This window comes from Leptonotus elevatus, chromosome 13, assembly GCF_054856555.1.
Source record: "Leptonotus elevatus isolate MCC_2025b chromosome 13, RoL_Lele_1.0, whole genome shotgun sequence".
NCBI lineage: Eukaryota > Metazoa > Chordata > Actinopteri > Syngnathiformes > Syngnathidae > Leptonotus > Leptonotus elevatus.
In genome coordinates, this window is record NC_141251.1 from 3,557,418 (window position 1) to 3,577,338 (window position 19,921).

The following is a 19,921-nucleotide window of genomic DNA, read 5'->3' on the forward strand; positions in this document are numbered from 1 at the left end:
ACAAAATGTGTTCAAACTGTTGGCAAATGTTTGCAACCTTGAAAAAAACCTGATGAGAAATCAACTTTTGCTACCTTTGCCCCTCAATGGGATACGGGCTTAAGTGTCTTAATAAGATGTCTGTAAAATGTTTCCATCCAAATACCCCAAAGGATTAAGAATCAACAATCTGAAATTAGACTGTTTTGAGGGGGCAGGTCGGTCTCAAGTCAGCAACAGTTCAACGAACCCCATGTACTTCTGGACTGGTAGTAAGACAGCATTTTAAGGGTCTCCATCTCATCTCCGACTCAAAAGCATTTTTACTTGGTCTTGTCTCTGTCCCTGACATCACGCAATCGAGATTTTCAATCAAGACTGGTCAAAACCAGGCTCATACTGCCGTGATCACTGAGAAATGCAGAAAGCAGGTGCTGCGCTGCCTTCCCGGTGTCACCTGGAGTGACACACTGCATGGACACAGACAGTGGATGAAGACAAATGAAAAATTTGAAATAATGTCGGCAAACTCAGTCTTGGTCTTGTCTGGGTCTTGACCTCCAAAAGTCTTGGACTTGGACTGGAACATGCCTGAAAATTTTGAAATAATGTCGGCAAACTCAGTCTTGGTCTTGTCTGGGTCTTGACCTCCAAAAGTCTTGGACTTGGACTGGAGCATGCCTGAAAAATTAGAAATAATGTCGGCAAACTAAGTCTTGGGCCTTGTTCTGACTGCCAGCCCAAATCCGATCTTTAGCCCATCAAAAAGGATGGCTCGTTTGTCACTAAGCGACTTGAAACCACATGCGGGAGGTAGTTTCATATCCGACACATATTGACACAACACTAACACTAATCGTTGCGTCTAACAAAACTCAACGCAGCAAAAATTGCATGTAGTCTCTGTATACAAGACACATGAGACCCAAGAGCCCCCTTCAAAACTGACTGCTTTTAAAGTGAAAGTCTGTGGACCTCTGCTGTATTTCTTGACTCCAGAGGAGTTTTGACCAAAGTGTTCATCCATTAATCAATTTTTTAATAATCCCCTTGTCCTCATTAGGGTGGCAGGTGAGCTGGATCCTTTCCCAGTTGACTTTGGCAAGAGGCAGGGCACACCGAGGCATTCCCAGATCAAATATAGATAACATCATATTCACTTTTACACCTACGTACAATTCATAGTCTACAAATAACCTAACACGGATATTTTTGGAATATAGGAAGATCCCGGAAAACCAAACTCCCCATGGGAACGCCTGAGACAAGATTGGAAACAATAAGATCAGAACTGTGTGGCCAATGTGAAAGTATGTCATTTGCATTTTATTAAGACAATTTTAATTTGTGGCTAGATGACATAAGGTCGACCGTATCAGTTCCATTATCGCGGAGAGATTGTCTTATGTGACATTCAGCCCGAGATCTGTATTCAGTCTGCTTTTAGGATACAAATTACTTGCAATTTAAACAGATGTGCCATACAGATTCTGTCGTGCCACATCTCTTCCCAGGATGAAAAGCCTAATTGGACATTCATTTCCTCCATAAAATGTGCCGTTTGGCTGTGTGCGATCTGATCATTATCTCCTAAACTACAGCCAAGGCTCTGGGAAGAAAACCACGAGGGTACGAGATGATTAACTTCCTGATAAGAATACTCATCGTTTACAATTTCCTGTTATGCCGTTTCACCACAGCGTCTTTCGGATTACTGACAATTGTTTGAAGGCACAAGAAAAGGTTGCAAGACGCCATTATGCAACATTGCCATTAAACGCTTCAAAGGTGTGTGAAAAGGCTGTCATGTCTTTTTGCTTTTAAAAAGGTTGGCTTTGTGACAGCCGATCTTGAGGAAAATAGAATGCATGTAAAGGCTCCAGGCGCCTTCACTGCTCAAGGTGAGGGTTGCGATCTCCGAGGAGTTGACAGGAAAACTGCCGCAAGTAGGTGTAGACAAACGTGTCACGTCGCTGTAATCGCTGCCGCAGTACGTTACAAGTTGTTGCACATTGCAAAATGTTGCTAATTTATTCTTTCGAAATGTCACGGACGGGGGTTGGGATTCGTTTTGTGCATTAAGGACAGCAGTTCCAGGTTTGTGACATTCCGTAAGTAACCTTGGAGCAAGAGCGCGGAGAATCGACCATTCCGTTAATGGAAGGGTTATTAAGCCTCAGGGGTAATTTTCCATGTAACTGTATCATCACCCCGCAGGGCGAAAGGTGGCAATCAGATGCGTGGTGGCGTTAATGTTTTTGTTGTACTTTGAAAACTTAAAAACGATCCATAAGGACTTTCAGCACTTTGAAGTATTTCCAAAAGTACATCAGGTGAGCATAAAAAGGGCAAGGTGAGATAACGGACATAAAATTTACTGCACATGTTCAGCAGCCGTAATATTATGTACACCTGCGCAATCTAATGTGATCTAATATTGAGAAAATTGTTGCCGGCAGCTCATACCTCAGTCACGACCTTTTCTATCCTCACCCAAACTGATCTTTATCAAAAGTTCATCAATTCTCTTACATTCACAACTTTTTGAGATCGGCCAATTTTAAATATGGGCGACATCCAGATCATGATCAAAGGTTAATCAATCTGCCCTTGGGTCAAACCTCAGCATTAGTCGCTACAAATTTATTCATTACATTTTAAGTATGTCCATGCCACAAAAATGATCCAGATCATGACCACAAGTTAATCAATTGGTCTTTTTGGTGATATCAAAGCTTCACACCAAATGTCACTGAAATGTATTTGTATCTTTATGAAATATGTCAGTGATATGAATATGATCCTGACCTACTTCATAGTTTAAAAATGTATTCTAGCTCCAAGATCATTTTTGAACATTTTGCATACAGTATGTCCATGAAATCGCTGTCCATCCTGTTATTATTGGGTAACTGTTTCTTTAAAAAACATTTACTACCAGCATTTGGTCTTTCTTTAGTGGAGGCTGAGTAATTCCTTACATTTGTGTTTCATAATTGTCATCATATGTATGTAATTAGATGTTGTCAAGCTTAACATGTCCACTCTGTCATCGTAAAATACAAATAAATATATATATATAAATAAAAACCTTTCAGAAATTTGAAACATATTTACTAAACAGTACACACTCAGCTAGTTAAGTGAAAAATGTTGCTTGGTGAACATCTTCCTTATGCTCATAAAATGCTAACATTAGCCAACAATGTCCACCCTGCGTGTGTCTATGCGTGCGCACATGCGTGTGTCTGTGCGTGAGTTTGTGCTCTTAAAAATCCCATACCCTTCACCATAACCAGATACTTAGAGTCCCGCCAGAAGTTGTCAGGAGACCAGAGGGAGGATCAAAGGAAAGAAAAATGATAATAATATAAGTTCTGAGTTGGTAATTTGATACTTACAATATACAAGATATGAAGATATACATTTTAAAACATTTTACTGTTTAACAATACCTTGTACTTTAGTATTTGTTAAACTTTGGGAAGAATTATTTGGGAAGATGTTTGAATATCACAACCTTTGTGTCATGTTGTAATGTGTTTAAAAAAAATATTTAAAAAACAGCAAATTTTTGTCAATTATAAAGAGCAAATGTTGGCAGAATCGTCCGGGCCCTATTTAGAAGTTCACTGGAAAATCTCAATGATGACTCTAATGAGGATAAACGGTGTATAAGGAAGATGGGTGAATTTGCATATGATGCTATATTTTTGGATGGTGAAACTAGCGGGTCACATTGACCTATGAAAATTGTTAGTAAAAAATATATTAAACAGGAGGGCGGGAAAAAAAACCCCAAGAAGGGTGAGAGAAGGCTGGCAGATGAGCGTGGACGTCATTCTGCATGTACAAGACATGTTTTCACAGTGGCCCGGTAGAGGTGCCAGTGTGTGGCCCGGTAGAGGTGCCAGTGTGTGGCGTGGGAGTGTAAAGCCTTTGACGCAAGGTCCAAATAAGCTCCGATAAACACGACGTCAGCAGGGAAGGTGACAAAAAGCCGCACTTACTTCAGTTGGCGTGTGTACAACGTGCTGCTAAGAGCTTGCAAAGTGACACGTATGATGCCTCTCTTGAAACACAGCCTTAGCCAGACATGAAGTCACAATAAACAACCGTGCACTTTTTGCCGTCGATAAATTAGTCAAATAAATAAAGCACTCGTGCGAGTGCTTGGCTGTTTTCTTGGCAGACCATTTGGAGCTTGCATCAAACATGCTAAGACGTTTTCACACAACAGTGATTTATGCCTTTGCGGGAGGGAATCTAATTTGCTAGCTTGCTCAGCTTGTAGCCCCGAGTAATGGTTACACTTTTTTTTATATAGCCGGCGCCCGCATTTCTGTCTCTTTAGGATATCAATATGGCCAACTGAAAGGCGACGCTTTGGCACATGCGTGCTCGTTAATAGGCCACAGTGCTTTGAAGAGGGAGAGAGACCGTTCTATAGTCACATTGGCGCTGAGCTCCGTGCTTTAAATCAAGTCCAAATCAAAAGTGGAGAGCGGGCCCGACTGTGTAAAAGCAAAGTTTTGTGCGGCTTAACACAAGCCTAATACAGCGATAATCTCTGGCGAAGGACCGTCGGCACATTCAGGACTGTGAGAATAAAAAGATAAGTGCGGCCGGGGAGGAGACGGGCACCCGAAGCGAGGCGAGAGCGCGGATGGCGGGTGCGTGATCAAAGCCTATATTTTGAAATCACTTACTTCTCCATTAGTTTGATTAATGGGTCCAGTCTTCCAGTCAGACGCAGGCAAAGGGCTTGAAAGATGATGCAATTACTGCTTTTTGAATAGCAGACTGCAAAGGCCTGTTTCAAAAGAAGGTTCTGCTGGGGATTCTACAGGGCGACCGACCCGGACAGCTGACGACCGCTTCTTCATCCATCTCGCTTCCTCCCACCCCGCACCGGCACCGGCACCGCATCACCGCCACCCACTGCTAGGCAGCCTGAAGCCACATAATGCTTCTCCTTCTACAGCCTCCTCATCCTCCTCGTGGAATCCCATCAGGCTTTGCAGCATGCTTGAATGGGAAGGCACATCATATTGTGATGAATTTGCATCCATCCGCGCGCTTTCACTTCCCTGGCAGAGCTCAGCGGAAAGTTTACTAGGTATGGCAGTGATAGTTATAATTGACGTTGCCTGAGAGAAACTTGTTAGCTCCAAATTAATATTTGAATGAACATTCAACGACTCAAATTCAAGGTCAGACTGTGGCAATCTTTTAAGTAGTACAGTATTTATTATTATTATTATTATTATTATTACAATTTAAAACACATTACAACTGTCCTAACAAATGAGCTATGACAGTCTTTGCTATATAAATAGCAGTCCATTCCATTTCAAAATGCAAAGTTAAAGCACACTAAATATCTGTTTGTCTCACTCTGGTTGAAATGACTGTTTTGTCGAATGCAAATGAGCCACAGCTGACCCCGCCCCTTCAGCGTCAATGGTGTTTTCAGAGGCAGCACTTCCATCATCGAGCTGTCAAATGACCGGTGTTTATTTCCTTATTCAGATTAGCAAGCTTGATTTTCGTAGCACATTTAATTAGCTAGCAAGCTAGCTCAATGTGCTTCACATAGTTTTAAATGTTTTAAAAGACTTTTATGATAGCTCTAAGGCAAAAAACATTTGATTGAAAAGTATTTACACTTGGCGCTAACTTTGGCGCTAACTCTGTTTTCCATCTTTTCCCATTTCGGTGCAGCACAACAGCTAAATGCTGCTTCACCATGTTTGTTTTGAACTCTGGGCTCCACAAATCTGCTGACCTCACAACCCTACTGGCATTTCTTTAATGCATTCAGGACCCAAACCATTCCATGATTTATAGACCAGTAGCATAATTTTAAAATCTATTCTACAGCTAACTGGGAGCTCGTGTAAAGACTTTCGAACCGGAGTGATATGCTCTGATCTCTTCGTTGTGGTCGTTCTGATGCTCTTTTGAGCGAGTCTAGTCAGAAGACCGTTAAGAGTAATTAAGTCTCATCATGGCTATTATATCAGATTCAGGTCACCAAATAATTCCTTTCCTTCAAGTAGGGCCCGAACCATTTTAGGACTGTTCCATTTTTCAAGTTTGCAACCTGTTCAACAGTCATTTATGATCTACTGTCTCAAACACTACGCTGACATCCAATAAGAAATTGGTGTGCTTATCTGCATGTATCTGTGTGGGATCAAAGCTCGATGTGAGGGCGATAAAATGAAAATGGTGATAACGGTTCAAGACTCGCGCTCACAGATACATTTTCAGAAATACTGTATTTAGATAACAATGGATAGATTTGGTTGTTTAATCACTTGCTGCATAGGCAGGCATTGCAGAGACCCAACGAGATCTGTTAGTTTGTTAGTTAATTGACGTTTACTGCACTGCATTACTGAGAGAATGAATAGAAAAGACAACAAAGTCAACTGAAGGAGTGAAATGCTGTTTTGGTTTGTGTTGAAGGTCTTACTTGTCAAAATCTCTCTTAGAGTCGTGTTTGGAAAGTCGAAAGGGCAGCAGAACATTTCACTCTTGTTGGTCCTTATTTGAAATGCCAAACAATGCTTGGGATTTTTTTCCTTCTTTTTTACTCGCTGGCTTTTGTAGCTGTGATTACAGTGCGCTCTGTCGGGGGGCCGTCCACATTTTGACTGTACTGAGGCACAAAATGTCTCTTTTACGACCAGCGTGGCAGCTGGCAGACCCTTAAACTCTAACTTTTTATCATCCGCTTGCCCTGATTTGGACGTAAAAGCACACAGAGCACAAATGTCTCGCTAGTGTTGGCCCACATGCACTGACTGCTACGACTGTAAATACGCTGGGAAAAAAAGGTGCGCTCAATTTGTATCTTTAAGGGTCCAATGGCTTGCCACTGAGGCAGTACCCTCAAGGGTACAAACAACTATAGTGTCACGGGAGGAGCAGAATTTGGACTCAAGCCAGAGTGAAGTGGAAGTGGAAAAGTTCAAGTCTTTATATACTAAAAATATAAAGTAACAACAGAGAGCAGGACATGGGAGAAAACTAGACGTGTGTGTCATTCAGTAACTCTCGTTAGGACCATACTCAATTTCTATATGACAGAATAAAGGCCTATATGGCAAAATAAGAGTCCCAGGATACTGTATTTCTTAAAAAAGGGACCCTTACAGTATGGACCTTTTGTAGTACGAACCACGGGTAATAAACACACGTAAATGATGATGAACTCATTTGCTCCCAAAAACATATATACACGTTCTATTTTAAATATTGCCATGGTCCCAAAAACGTATTTATTTATACGTTACAGAAGGCTTTGATGCAGCCTCTGAGCTGAAGAGAACGCTTGAAGCAATGGTAGTTATTACAAAAAAAAAACGCCTGCAGATGGCAGCAGAGTGTAAGAGATCAACTAGGGCCATGTTGCAACAAGCAGTATTCCTCAGTATTTTCAACAGGTTTGTGAATAATGAGGAAACTTAGCTATATTCTGATGCTAATTGCTGCGAATCGAAAACAGATACAAATATTTTTGCTGATGAAAGAAGAGACACTAATCTTTCTTTTGGTAGCTTCCTTTTTTTTTTTATAGCAATAGAACACAATAATCTGTGGGCAATCAGTCAAAATCCAGTAGCATGATGCTAATATAAGGGCAGAGTCTCATGCTGTGCTGAAAGTCAATAGGATGTGACCTGAGGCATCCGGAAGGAGCGCATGAGTGGAGCAGATCAGAGAGGTAAGGCAGTTTTAGACCGTTTAAAAGATTTAAAAACAAAAGCAGAACCTTAAAATGAAGTCTACAGCGCTGGCTGACTCCAAAGCGTCGCAACTTCATAACAACTTCCCTGCTGAAGATCCCTGGCTAGTAGGCAGAATATTCCAGCACATGATGGCGTCAAAGCACGTTCTACTGAGCTCATTAACAAATTAGCATCTACGCCGATTCTCACCAAGAGTGCTCTTTGGGATTTACGGCAACAAGCGGTGAGTGATTTCTTTTCAACACTCCACATGCAAAACAAAGCCCGTTAATGGCGTTACAAAGGCTCGACTCGTGGCCCCTCGGTGGTTCTGGCGCTCCTCTCGAAACTGCACAATTCTATGCCGAAGTGCTGTTGGCGTCTGAATAGTCTAATTGAATAATTTGGGACAAAATCCGCCGTGATTACAGCGACTCGAGCGTCCCCGCTCGCGCTCCTCAACTGAGCGATAAAAGCGAGCGTTTGTGCCCTTTGGTGGGACACGGAGGAGTGTTTTTGTTGCGCATGAATCACTGTTGAAACCAAGCCATTAAAGAGCAGTTAGCTTTGAGCTAAATAAGTAGCTGATGAGAAAAGAGGTGGCATGATAACGACAAATTTGTTTTAAGAAGGGAGAGATAAAAATAAAATGGAGGAATGTTTGTTTTCATTTTCACATCTGTTAGTCCTGTCAATGCAATTCATACACATGCATACATAGAATACCACACACTTCCTTCATAATCCGTTTTCCAGCCAACTTGTGGAACTAATGTATGCATGCATACAATATATATTTCAAAGGTCTTGGCCTATAGCAGCAGACAAGACGTCAAAAGATCTGATGAATATGTATGTGCACACGGCCATTAATTAATTGTGCTGCATATGAATGCGTATCACTAACAAAGGGGCAAAACATCATACCTGCAACATTTATATGCTCCCCACAGAGGCCGTGCTGCATTTTAATTGAACATTTTATCAAGAGTGTTCGTTTGCATTGCGGTTTAGGCAACATATTAGAAAAGGGGAGGGGGGGGAAAAAATCACTTCAGTATTTGTTTTCCAAGTGGTTGGCTTTGCAATTACCCTCGTAACTCCCTTTATATTTTTTAGACGGCATGGGAGAATAGGCAAACGCATTCGGGGTCTGCGCTCCCCTGACAGCATTGTGGCTTTGGTATAATTGCATGTCATGTGATGCTGCAGGGAGACAAATATGCACTGCGGTGAAGCCGTAAATGTTTGGAAAGGGACTCTTTTTAGGATATTCTAATTTAACGAGAAGCAACACAGAAGAATAAATGGCTACTCAATGCGCAAGCTAAAAAAAAAATAAATAATAATAATAATGAACCTACAAACAGTATTACCAAATAACTGGCACTCAGTAAAGAGCTCACCTCCACCGAGGAAGAGCAATAATGTGTGAATAGGGGAGTAAACCTCCCCACGGGGGATGTAATACGGCGAGGTCCGCTGTATGCATTTTAGCAACAATTGAAGAAAATCTCATCTTGGTCCAATCTCCGTACTGCAATAGCTCAAATAATTGATCATACATGCAGTGCACATTTATGCTTTTTATAATATTTCCTGTCTCAGCATCATGTGCAAATGTATTCTAATGTCTGTACTTGTTACAAACAAATGTTCTGGATCCTTTTTCCTGGAGTTTTCTCATCCCTAAGTCGCCATAGGAGCTAAGACACACTTAGCCTTGCAGTTTTATTTATTTTTTATTTTTTTTATTTTTTTTGGGGGGGGGGGGGGGCATTTTTCAGATGTTGCTGTACCTCTCCAAAAGTTCAATCGAAACAGTCAAACAATTCCTGAAAATGTGTTAAGTGAATTAAAAAAAGCGGTTATCATATTGGGCTAGGGGTTAGCATGTCTGACTCACAATTGTAAGGATCAGGGTTTGACTCCTGTATGGAGTTTGCTTTCTCTACTAGATAGATACGCCAGCCTTCTCTAAAATAGTCCATTGGTGTGAATGTGAGTTTTTTTTCTGTGTGCTCTGAGAGTAACTGGCGAACAACCCAGGAAGATGCCACCTTTCTCCCAAAGTTAGCTTGGATTGGTTCCACTTAATTACGCTAACGAGGACAAGTGCTATAGAAAATGGATGGATGGATGGATGGATCTGTATTTGAGCAGTGAGCAGTAGTAAATTGAATGTTAATACTGTTCAACTCCAACCCTGTAGGTGGCTCTAGTGGGCATTTAGAGCTAATAGGCAACAATCACTATATTGGAATTTGATGGGCTCACCTGCGATTCTAATGAGGCCATAGAAAAATGATGGCTGCATGGACAAAAATTGCTCAACTGGTTCACTGTTTCACTCAGCGCTGAGTATCGTTATCACAAACATCAATCTAAAGAAAGAAAAAAAACAAACAAAAAAAACAAAAAAAAAAACATCAATCTAATCACCTTCCAACATCAAGTTGTTTCTTCATGCACTCAACTTTGTTTATACTGCCCAAAATTGGAGAGGACCTTTTGCTTAATGAGCCGCATTAATGAAATGAGCTCTTGTAGTTTGCGGGCGCAGGTTGGCAAGTACTCACGCAGGTTAGGAAGCAGTGCTAAAAACAAAACAAAAAACAGTGACCTCTCTGTTAGGACCATAATGACACCCCTCATGAGTGCTGCTGATCACCATTATCAAGCTCGTTATTCCTGTCCTGTCCTAACGTCACTGATGTGAACACAAACGCCGTTGCTATACTGCTAAACCCCAAGCGCAACTTACATGAAAAGCAAATTATTTATGAAAAGCTCGTTAACTTCAAACCCGTTTTTCATTGTCGCACGAGCAAGCGGCATTTCATCAAGTTAAAAAAAAGCTTGCCTGCTTTTAATACGAGTCTTTTGAGTACAAAAACAATCTCTTTTGATTATTCCGCCCTCCCGCAGACTTGTAAAAGACATTTCGTTTGACTTGTCGTTACATTCGAGTGTATCTATGCGTACCTTGGATTGATTCATCATTCAAAGCAATTACACGTTTTCTCCACGCTGAGTTCGGTGGGAATAGCACTCTTGGTGGCCTGCGGTGGACGGATGGTGTAAAATGAGATAAAACTAAATAAAATACGTCAGGAATAGGAAGCCTACAGCTTTATCAGTAAATTCATCTAAAGCAGGGGTGTGCAAACTTTAGCGCTCAAGAGACTCATTTTTAAAATGGACAGAAGAGCCAGATCATTTGTAGATTAGGTCAAAATGAAAAGTCAATCTTTTTTTCTTTTCTTTTTTTTTTTAAGAGCAGAAATGTCGTAATGGTATGATACTAAAATTATATTTTTCTGTAGCAATAAAAAAGTCATAATTATATTTCTAAGATACAGTCATAATACTATGATAGCAAAGTCAAGGTTTAATGAGGAACGATTGTCATATTTACCATCTGTAGTGTTTCTATCTGCTTCATATATATATATATATATATATATATATATATATATATATATATTCGTTTTGTTTTGTTTTTTTAAATGAGTATTATTCGTGGGATTCGGGGTTTCTCTCAGGTAACTTGCTAAGCCAGGTGGTCTGAAACAGACTGGAAGGAAAATTCTTCCCGGGTAAATATCGGTCAATGGTTGTGAGGTTTGCGGACGAACAAACAAAATGCGCCAAATCCTATTCGTTAAGGGAAGGGTTGGGGGTGCGGACATTGAACGACATGCTCCGAATCATATTCGTACTCGGCGAATGGGAACGTGTGTGTGGACGCAGAGAAAAGCAAGTAAAACCTGGCGGTCTGCCAGGCCTAAAAAGCCCTAGGGGAAACACTGGAATTTATAAATATGCCTTTTTTCTTGAAAAAAATAAGACTTCATTGCTGTAATAATACGCCTTGTTTCAATTACATAGGTATGCTTTTTAAACTGATACAGCATAATAATGTACTGCAAATGTATTTTGTCGACCCCCCCCGTTATAAGTAGCTCGCGGACATCCGAGGGCGCTCTGGTCCCGGTTCGAGAACCACTTCCCTAAGCTATCGTGCTGCTCACTGTTTTCCCCCCGCTACTAAAAACTGCATCAGGACAAAGCTGGTGTTGCGAGTGCACTCATGTATGATGTCACGATGAGCCTTCCGTGTTTCACGGGCTGAGAAACGTGCAAACACAACCTAACCGACGCAGAGGGAATATCACAGAGAGGCTAAAGAGAAACGGAGACAATGACAAAAGCGGGCCGAGGTTAACAAAGAGTAAAGACAAGGGCAGAAAGATAGTAAAGAGAGAAAGAGGGAGCCATTAAGATGTGGGCGAAAAAAAAACATACACCGAGGAAATGTCCTGTAAAGGGGACAGAAGGGGAAAGAGAAACAATGAAAGGGGGGGAGACGGAGGGAGGGCAGGCGGGCCCGGAAGAGGATGAGATGTAGGACAATGATAGATCATCTTCTGGCAGCCTCAATTTGTCATGCTGTTATTGGGAGGGAAATGGAATTGGGGTGCAGCGGGGAAAGCGCCAGAGTCCAGAGGTGGCGGCGTCAAGGCAGGGGGGGGGGGGGGGGAGCAATGAGAGGCAGACGCTCGCAGAGATAAACTCGACACACCTCTCCACCTCTTGGCCGGACCGTCACAACAGTCAAGATGAAGTCCCGGGATTGCGGTCCGCTGGGCTGACTCGTCAGGCTTTGGCAGTGGACAGACGGACGGTGCCGTGCCGGCATATTTACAACCACAGTTGGGAGGGTTACTTGAAAAATGTATTCCGAGCATCATAATGTACTTTTCAATTACACCAATTCCGGTCAGTTATCGTAATCCGAGTACCATTGAGTTGAAGTCGTGTTAATACTGACTGAAGTTATTTTCATACTCGAAGGACAAGTCACAATGCTAAAATTGCCTCTACTGTTAATTAAGGCTTCATTGGGGCTACAAGCCGTATTTTCATTTGCTATTGGACAAAACGATTATCCGTTTATTGGATTTGATATTGACAATTAGTCAAGTTGTTTTCCTGATGAATGAGTTTAATTTCATTTATGCCTATAAAAGTCAATTGTCTTGTGTCTTGCACTTTAAACTCAGCTATTTTTTGGGTAATAATAAACGAATAAATTGCCTTACTTTGTCAAAATAACTGCTTTCAAATAATGGCCTAAGACTTGTGCACCTGCGCTGTCCCTGGGAGTTACAAACAATAAACTTTTCAATTCAGCAAAAATATCAGATGATTACCTCATGATTCTGCCCAAAAGACCCAGAATGCATAGCTTTGTGAGTGACTGCGATGAATGTTATGACCACGGATACAATATCAAAATGCTGACATTTGCAATAGTGCTACGTCCTCTCGACCAATTACGCGAGGCCGACACGCCGACTTTGAGGATTTAATTAATGCCTTCACAAAGTCCTGTCAAGAAGATGCAATAGGAGCAGCGAACTCTGTTGGCGACGCTGCACAAACAGCTGGCCAGCCAAGATAACAATAAAGGCCAAGTCTGGTATGAATAAAAAACACGTGAAGCAATGTCACATTGCAAGAGAGAAAAAATTCATTTTGCTTTCTGTTTTGCACTCAGTTAAACATCTATTTACTCGTTTAGGAGCAAAACATTTTACGGTAGACATTTTTATGAAGTCACCCTCATGTAGAGCATCTTACTTCTGAGTGCTACTGCTCCTCCATCACTTTTCTGCATTAGAAAAGGAAAATAAAGTTTGCTATAAAAGTGTTTATCTGCTATTCATGGTAAAAAAAAAAAAAAAAAAGAAGAAGAAAAAGAAAGAAAGCAAATAAAGCCTTTGAAATTTTCAGTGAATTCAATCAATCCTCTCTCATTTCATGTCCAGAAAGACAGTAAGAAACAACACAATAAAATTACTTTTTTTTCATAGATCTTACTGTCTTAAGGTGGATTTACAGTGCAAATGGCTCAAGTGACCCAATTCCCATTTTGGGCTTTTAAGTAGCACAGTTGGATCATGGCAGCGTAATTTTAAAAGAACTTGCATGGAATCGGATATCTTCAATTTGGAATCAGGCCTCTTCCAAACGTGGATGAAAATCTGATATGTCTTGGATATCTGCCCGTGTGGGTGAAACATAAATACTTGTTTACACGGCGGTTTCCCAGATATCAGGGTGTGTATACTTGTGCAAACAAAATATTTCAGTTGTTTATTTACATTATTCATCGCATTCATGGTGGACAATCTTTTTAAATGACTTATCTTGGTCTCATTTGTTTGATATCACAAAATGCTGATTCCACCCTTGCTGTTATTTCTTGCAAGAATATTAAGTTTATTCAAGGCTCATCTAAATAATTTTAATCAGTACCTCAAACAAGTTCCCCCATTCAAAGTGTGACACCCCTTCAGTCGAAAATGACGAGAGAAATGTACAAAAATGCAGAAAACCCCATGGAGCTAAAAAACACAAAATCATTCTCACTGAGAACATAAAAACATAAACAATCAAAAAATAACTTCCATTTGCCATATAGGCCTGTTAACATTCACAATTTAAGCCTTCTAACGCGCTAACGATGATAGCATGCTAACATACTAGCGTTATCGTGCTAGCAGGCATCAGAACAGAAATAGTGCAAATGATTGCAAATATGTGACATCATTGGCCACGGGTACGAGAGAGGCGTAAAATAGCTTCTGCCAAGTTCCAACAGCTAAAACAGGAGCTATTCAGGCTAGCTTTCGATAGTCTTACAAGAAATGACGTAGCAATAGGTCAATCATTAGCGTCCCCATACAACACGCACATAACAAACATTGGTTCCACCATAAAAACAAACCCTTGAAACAAAACAATTTTTTTTTTTTTTACAAATGCATAAACTAAATGTTAATATTTATGATATAATCACAGTAAACGTATTTCATTTTAATCGTGCTAGCGAGCTAATGATAGGCCACTACTTCCAAAAGGCATCAGAACAGAAATAGTGCAAATGATTGCAAATATGTTACATCATTGGCCCCATGTACGAGAGAGGCGTAAAATAGCTTCTTCCAAGTTCCAACAGCTAAAACAGGAGCTATTCAGGCTAGCTTTCGATAGTCTTACAAGAAATGACGTAGCAATAGGTCAATCATTAGCGTCCCAATACAACACGCACATAACAAACATTGGTTCCACCATAAAAACAAACCCTTGAAACAAAACAATTTTTTTTTTTTTTTACAAATGCATAAACTAAATGTTAATATTTATGATATAATCACAGTAAACGTATTTCATTTTAAAGCTGACTAATGGCAGCTACACAATGTGTGAAACCGGCTGGAGGGAGGGTTCGCGTGCGTGTGCGTGCTGCCAAGTCACTGTGCCCTCCCGTGTCAGGTTAACGAGTCATGCCGCCTTCAGCCTGCTTCATCCCACCCAAAGTGGCAAGAAGAGAAGTAGCTGCCAAAGCACCTGTGAAGCACGCCAGGCTACTTTTTTTGATTGCAAAAAGCTCAGATAAAAGGCTGGTGACGTTTGATGTTTTTGATGCCACCGGAGTAGCGGGTGACAAAAATTCCAACGGCGTCAGGGAGGCAGGAAATGAAGCCGGTCTGAGCTTTAAAAAGGGCGGCGTATTAGCCGGAGCTGCAGAGAGACGCTGCGGGTGGAAAAACACTTTTCAGATCGCCGCCATTCTTTGATAACGTCCTGGCGCATCAGATAGGAAGGAGTAATAATAAGTGCTGTGAAGCATGAAAGGACACAAATTCAAAGCCTTTTGTATGACTTTGTCCTGGGAGTGTCGACCTGAGGTCAAGTCTCAAAAAAATGAAGCGGCGACAACTGTCCATTTTTCTGCATTTGTGTTTTCTCGACTCGATTGACGCTGCTGTTGAAAGCTGCATATGTCAGGTTTTGTGTAACTGACAAGTGTTGCTGCTTTTTGTTGCGCCACAATTTATTGCTTTGCGCGGCGAGTGTGTGCGCGGCGTCCTTTTATAAGCCGGCAGGTCAGGGGCAGCAAATTCCCAGAACACGAAAAAGCCATCATGCCCGTCTTGTTTCCTGAATAATAATACGCGTGTCAAGCAGAGCTGCTCTTTAAAGAGACGTCCACAAGCGGTCGTGACACCAACACGGACGGCTCAACACAAATCTGAGAAAACAAATTCAATCCAAGCACCACTGGGGGTTGGTTTCCAATTAGAAATTTTAAGACTCGCGTCGTGACTAAATGATGGTTATAAAAGAAGCAACATCCGATTCGATGGCATCGGTGTGTCACAGACGTCTAAAAATAACCTGGACTCGCAGTGGCCTCTCACGGCTGAGGCCAGAGGGCAGCCATCTTGCGTTGCCACTGGTACTGACAACTTCTGTTCGGTTTTCACCGAAAATCAAAGCTGCTTTAGAGTGGCTGTGGGGGGGGGGGGGGCACAGCATGAACCTGGAAATTGCTTCGTGCCAGAATCCCCGTATGGTATAATAAACTTCTATCTAAACTATCTCAGTATCGTGAATTGTGATTTACAGAGGTTAGGTTTACATTTTACTGCGACAGTCTGCTATAATTAATGTGCAAATAGAATCAATTTGCTTATTTGTATTCAGAGATATACCTTCTTTTTTTTTTATACGCTTCTCTTGGACTTATTGGGACAACCGCATGCCACACACTGGAATTTTCACCATGGAGACAAAACATCCCGTGAAAACGTGCTGTCGTCAAGTTAGGTGCTCTTAGCAACTGGCAACGCAAGATGGCCGCCAGCGCATTTCCATTTATTCTTTAGAGGTACAATGCTGTGTTTGTGTCCGACGCCAGCAGTCGGGTTTGAGAAGGCCTTGGGGCAGATTACATTTACATGGCAAAATATAGAAGCTGAAATTCGCTAGGACAAATAATATCTACATTTTTACTGTACATGTCTTGAAGCTGGGCATCAAATGGATGGCCTGCGCAATAGCTAATGTTAGCATGGGTGCTTATTTTGCTTCTTTGGAGCCCTGTATCATCAAAAATGATGCAGCAATGGTGAATCTCCTCAGCCAGTCAGTGACCAGCAGTGCTACGCTATACATCACGCAACCATAAGCAATTCATCAAATGGCTTACCTTGTATACTCTTATTATTAGCTATCAAGGCAGACTTATTGGACACGCGCTGAATTTATTTTAATAAGGGGGGGCAAGTGGATAAATGCCGGACTCACGTTGTTGTACTGAAGAGCCTGCTAAAAGAGTTTACAATCAGTACAGTCTAATATTTTCTTAGTGATTGCATGTCTCATTCCCTTTAAGAGAAATACGGCTGGGACGGCGGCGGGCCCAGTTGGCCAAGATGGCCCATAAAGTCACATATTGAGAAACGAGCGGCAGCCGCGCTGCTCAATAAAAGGCGGAAATAAAACAGTAGCAGCCTGCTTCCAGTCGTCCGGCACGGGGCCATCCTACGGTATGTGTCTTCAGTTGTTAAACTGCACAACCTGTAAAAGCCCTAGTGCAGGTCACAACATTAGGTACACCTGCATGATCTAACGCTGTCTGAAATGTGAATTCGGAACGAGCCCAGCCACAAATAACTGCAATCTACGACTAAAAATTCAAATTCACTTTTTTTCTTTTAGACAAGGCTATGGTCTGACTTAGTGAAGCTCCGCCCCTGACACTGACTTAAGGCGAGGCAGAAAAACAACAAATCATTTTTCAGTGAATAACAGATTCCTCGAAAATAATCAGTCACGAGGTGAATTTGTGAATGCCATATTGTGGTAATTATATAAATTTTTATGGATGTCAATTATGGTTTTTAAAGGTAGAGCTTGGTTCCAAACCCAAAGCATTACTGGCGTTTCATGTATTCGCTAAAAAAATAATAAAACTAGCTTTTATTGTAGTTAAATATTTGTTATGAAAGTAAAGAAACGCCGAAAGCTTCAATATTTCCCCGCGAGCGACAACACATATCACATATTCTTTTTATCTGAATGACATTTAAAACGTGGAATAATGACACACAACAATGCATCTCGGCTCTTTCAGCGCATGTAGGAAATGATTGTCACGCCGACTTTTCCTTCCGCACTGAGAAAACACTGCGTTTCAGCTGTCATGGTGGTAAACAAATACTAAATAATAAATTTTAAAAACGGAGTGTATATGTATAATTTGTATTTCTTATACACAACAGAAGCAGCTTTCACACTTATTATGAGGTAATGGGGGTGGAAACTGTCAACAATCCTTAATTGGATCTTTTGACAATGACATGAAATTATTCAAACGTGCTATATGCGCTTCATCCTTCAGCACAACCTCGTCTTATAATATAATGAATTAAAAAAAAATACTTAATGAACAACATAATGACATAAATACATTCTAAAAAGGAGCAATTATTTTTTTTTGTCAATTTATTATTATATATATTTTTAATACCCTTTAATACCTTCTTTTAGTCATTTTTGTAAACACATATGTATTTCTTCCCTTTGCGTAAATGTCTTTAATTGTTTTGTTTGCCAATGCCTATGAATGTTTTATTTCTTAACTAAGTGAAGCACATGGAGCTCCCTTGCCATAAAGCTGCATTGCATTGCTTTATACTGGTTACGCAATGTGTTTATATATGTTTGTATTATTTTATAATAGTGATGAAAGACCTTAAAAAAAAACGAGTGCCGTATAGCTATAAAATCATGCATGCAGAGAGTATTTAATAAGGCTGGTTTTATATCACAGATTTCACTTATTTGAAGTTGACCGTATCCACGTTTTTCCCCCGTCATATTATTGCAGTGCTTGAAATGACGATAACATGTACTGTACATTTTACTGATACGGTTTTGCTAATTCCGTTCTGCATTTCACACCTGAAATTTGCCAAAGGCATTATATTCACTGCTGGTGGAAATATGAATGGCTATCTCTCAAATCCAGAAGAATCCACAAGGCTACAAGAATAATAATCATTTTTGCCCCCCCGCCCCCCCCCCCCAAGAGCCATATAGCTGGAAGCAGCTCACTTGCATGCTAATTGTGGAGTGACATTGGTATCTCATAAAACCTGTCGTGTTTTTTGCCCCTACAGTAAGTGCTAAGTGATTTTTACAAACGCCAGCTAATACCAGCCAAGGACGCACAAGCGTCGCGGCAGAGCTTGAAAATGCCACTTTGCGGCCCCCCCGGGAGAGGCTGGCGTGACTCGGCAGAGAGGTCGCCTCGCATGAGGGGCGCGCAGAGGCGTCAGGTGTCAAGGAGCGAGGCGAGACTGAGCTGACACCAGACGCCACACCCCCTCATGGGCGATGTGAGAGGAAAGGCGATGTGGCAAGTGTCTGGCTGCCCCCCCGTCCTCCCCCCCACACACACACACAAGAGGCGAGGATTCCGTGCCTCCAAACATAAGAGACGGCACGAGCATCGTGAGGACAAAAAGGGCGAGGACGGAAAGACGTGGAAGGATGATGTCATACTAATCATTAGGGTTAAGCACTTAACATCGTAAGGGTCTGGGCCAAAGTCTGCCTTCTTAAGCCTGATGCATTGTGGGACATAGACGAGTGACCTTGACGAGGATTAGATGCGTATAAGCAATGGATGGAAATTGAAGAGAGTATGTAAAGGGGGACGTGATGGAGCTGGAAAGTCGGAAAACAGCTCATCTCTAGGCATCAACCTCAGTAATAACAAGGCTTACTTTTTCTTATTCAAGCTTTATTTTAGGTAAAATCGTTGAGAACAGATTTGAATTTGCAACGCCGACCTAGAAAAATAAAACCTTAATACAAATACATACAAATTGCGTTCTGCGATTGTTATACATTCCATCACGGCATATGAAAAAATGAATACAGTAATCTTCCTTCCATTGCGGGTTTTTTTACGCCCGGGACCCTATTTAATAAATAGTGTATATCAAATATAGCATTTACAGCACTTCAACTTTTTTAATGTCTTTAAACAAACTTTTCAAATAATAAAAACACATTATAACATATACTCTTAAGAAGACAATCCCACTAGGTTTACAATAAATAAAGTTTGTTATGAACAAACTGAATTGACCATCTCACAATATATATCAATAATTATGCACATTATCAAAAGAACCTACAGCCGTTGCTGTCTGTAGGCGTAAAAAACAGGATTAAAAGAGAGTGACATTTAATAGTCTTGAGCAAAAATTTGGGTGTGCTGAAATATTGTACTTCCTGTTTTCAATCTTCTTTAGCCAAATTTACAGTGACAAATT

The 19,921-nt window shown here is 41.0% G+C and overlaps 1 protein-coding gene and 1 long non-coding RNA gene across 4 annotated transcripts in view; one reads left to right on the top strand and one right to left on the bottom strand.

Annotated features, from left to right (window-relative positions):
• Positions 1-19,921, bottom strand: part of grid1a (glutamate receptor, ionotropic, delta 1a) — a 261,199-nt gene that overhangs the window by 70,766 nt on the left and 170,512 nt on the right. The gene's annotated exons all lie outside the window — the stretch shown is intronic.
• Positions 1,856-6,411, top strand: LOC147163499 (uncharacterized). Its single transcript, XR_015096956.1, has 2 exons — positions 1,856-1,925; positions 4,829-6,411. It is a non-coding gene; the product is annotated as an uncharacterized LOC147163499 (long non-coding RNA).